Here is a 3,699-nt window from a genome sequence, read left to right as displayed (position 1 = left end):
GGATTTTTTTTCTCCCGTTTGTGTGTTGTGAGGAAGAGAGTTGTGGGAAATGACATATATATAGAGAAATTTTCGAGTTGGGTAGTTGAAATATAACAACGATTTTACAAGGAATATTTTACATGGATTTTACATGGTTTTAACATATTATTTACAACGACTTTACGACGAAATTAGGTAAGTTAAAGCACATTGAATACACGTTTTCACCTAAATATAACGGTAACATGCTTCGTTGTAATGTCGATGTAATGATTACGACGTATTTCTCATTCCACGTACATTCGTCGTAAACTTACATGGAGTTTACGACGAAATCTATTCGTCGTAAATTTACATGGCGTTTACGACGAAAGTTAGATTCCGCGTAATTTCGTTGTAAACACCATGTAAATTTATGCCGAAATATTTTCGTCGTAAATGTTCGTTGTTATGGGCACGTTTTCTTGTAGTAATATTTTAAATAATGGAAATGTGTATTTTTATCATTATTTTCGTTTTTCATTCTAATAAGTTTAACTTCATTTTAATAATTTTTATTTGTCAAAAATATATATTACATATTTAAATATAAATAACATAATATCTTAAAATAAAGTAAGAAATTATTAAAATAAATCCGACCGTAGTCCGGGAAAATCTCTAGTAAGTATAAAGGCATACAATTCTCTTATGCTATGCGTGAATACTCGTCTGTCTTGTGGTTAGCTGCGTTTAATCGGTAATCAGTCGGAGAGTTGGATTCAACTCAACTCAAAAATTTCTTAACTATTTTTAAAATACTTTCGCTATTTTGACCATTCATAATATAATACTTTTACGATAAAGTTTTGTTTTTTATAAAAGTTTATTCTTTAAATTAACCAAAAGTCAGGCGTTTACAAAAGATGAAATATACTAAAACATAATTCAGAACAGTGACAACCAAACTCCTAGGATAGAAGCTTGGGAAGAGGCATAATGGCCGGACCGAGCTAGAGGATCGAGCTTGAAAGAGATTGTTGATATCTCTTGATTTTGATGAGTTTTAGATTCATATTTTAGCTTATTATGGTTATTCTAGGTTGCATTTAGGTCTTTATATTGTATTTGCATAAATAATTGCATATCATAGGGGTTGGAATGCACATTTGGAAGTTTAGGGCGAAATTTAAAGGCTAAATTGCACACTATGGAAGTCTGCGGTCAAATATGAAGTTATCCAAAGTTCAGGGACCAAGGTTGCAGTTTTGGAATACTCGCTGGGTTAGATTGCAAGTTTAAAATGTTTGGGGCTGAATCAAAGGGACACTTCTGCACTGTCAATAGTTTTGCTATTGACAGTGAAAATATTCTAAAATCCACCATTGGAGAGAACGATCATTTCTCTGTTCAGAATCTGAGGCTGATTCCCGACGACGATGAAGAGCACGGCCACGCGGTAGAGCTGAGATTACGAGACCGAGGAGGAGCTGTGATGGCCTGAACGCAAGGCTCTGTGGTGGAGCAAAGTGGCAGAGATGGAGACTGAACGCAATGGTGGAAGAAGCTCGGTTCTGGTTACGTCACGGCGAGGAGATGAGCTGTGACGACAAGAAATCCCGTGGTGCTTGGCTTTGATTTGAACCACGAGGAATAAGAGTGCGACGTTCGTGGTGGAGAACTGCAACAATCTTGGAATGGTGGTCACGGCTGCTAAAGACGTGAGGAAGTTGGTCACGGCGGAGGAGACGAGAACCTGCGGTGGTGGATCACGAAGCAAGCCACAGCTCAAACTGAAGACATAAGAAGTAAGCGAAGAAGATGAAGACGGAGCTCGAGCATAGCAACTTGATGTAGCGGGAGAGGGAGACCATTGAGTCATGAGCGTGGTTCACAACGACCTCCGAGAGCGTCGACGAGATGCCGCTGTAAGTCAACTATGGATGAGAGCGGTTTAGTGTTGCGACATAGCCCAACCGCGCGCAACGTAGTGAGCTCGGGAGCGGCTTAGTGGAGCGGGACGTGATGGCCGCTGCGGACGCGATTTTGAAATGTTGACCGGTTTAATCCGGTTTGACCCGGTTTAATTCAATTAAACCAACACGAATTGTACATCTCTATAAATAGATTTAGACCTCAAAACTTTATTTTTGATCTCTTTTTCTCTCAAGACTTTGTCTAAACTTGTAAAAACTTGAATCTTTTGATAATCTAAGGAAGTACTTCATCTTATATTTGTGTTTCTCTTGCTCATTAACATGATTAGCCTTGATCCTTACATGGGTTTAAGGTTTCTCATGGAAATTAGTGAGTAGTGACCTTGTGATTGGGTTAGATAGATTAGGGTGATTAGGTAGATATTTAGGATGTTTATTGCTTGATTAACATTGTTCTATGCTTGCTAAGTGTTCTTAATGCTAGATTAGACTTGATCACTCTCATCTAGACCTTAAGTTATTTTACGCCCGGAAGGTGTTTGTTAAAATGCTTGAATGAACTTAGTATTGTCTTTTACATACTTGCCAATGGCAGTTGATGTCTGAGGTGTTTAAGTGGTTAGTAGGCTTGTGATTTATGCCTGCTTGAATGTGTTAGCAAACCGGAGTTGATGTTTAATGCATGACTAGCATAGGGATTATTATCACGGGAGTGGATTAATCTATTTTGAATGAGATATAGACCTATAGACTTGTTGATTGTTTTGTTTGAACATCCTAGATTGAACCTTGATCACCTTATATCAATTATCTTTGCCCATGGATCCATCTTTAGCATTTGATTGAAAGTTCTTGCACTTATTTCTTGATTGGATTTGAGATCACCTTGTTTATATTCCAAGGACATTAGCTTGTTATAAAATCATCCATATTCTTGTTTGCTTAGATTAAGGAAGCTTGTGTATTCTTGGTGTTATAGATCATTATTTCCTTGTGGATTCGATCCTAAAATGCTACAATGACATACTATTCGATTGTGGCATTGTTGGCACATTAGGTTAATTGGTGTATGCTTAAACGCAGTAATCAATTTGGCACCGTTGCTGGGGAACTAAGTAGATTTGTCATTAGGATTTCAAACTTTCTTGAGATTAAGCTTTATTTTCTTATGCTTTTTTTTGCTTTTGTATAGCTACTAACCTTTTATTCTAGCTTTTGCTGTTTTTGGTGATGGCAGCAAGCCACTTTGCTTGGCCACAAGATGAGGAAGATACACTTGAAGATCACATTGATGATGATGATGAGCCATAGACGGAGGAGCCATTTGATGAAAGTGTACTCACACCAGAACAAAGTGTAAAGGTGGATGAGCTTTGCAAAGAGAATCCAATGTTGACAAGGGAGGACATGGCAGTGATGCTCAAGTTAAATCTTATGTCACATCGGGAAACACTAGAAGGAAGAGAGCTCAACAGCTCAAAGAGGTATTTTATTGGGTTCCACCAACCCAACTGGAAGTTATATGCAATTCGACTTTAGAACTTCATTCTGAGGATATTTGCTTGCCATGTGTTGAAGAAATTGCCTCTGATTTGAATTCTCATGTGCTCATCAATGAATGTCTTGATCTGATATGTGAAACTAGAAAACTAGATGACTTGAGAGTAGAAAAACTTGTTAGAGATCATATTGAAGTTTTTTTTGACAAGAACTATCTTTGTGCTTCAATTGATCTTGAATCTGAGGTTTTGATGCTTGATGAACCTAGACCTCTTCTTGAACTAGCTGATTTAGGGGATGA

This window comes from Brassica oleracea, chromosome C4 (assembly GCF_000695525.1).
Source record: "Brassica oleracea var. oleracea cultivar TO1000 chromosome C4, BOL, whole genome shotgun sequence".
Taxonomy (NCBI): domain Eukaryota; kingdom Viridiplantae; phylum Streptophyta; class Magnoliopsida; order Brassicales; family Brassicaceae; genus Brassica; species Brassica oleracea.
The sequence above is the reverse complement of the archived record's forward strand: the minus strand, read 5'-3'. Positions refer to the sequence as shown.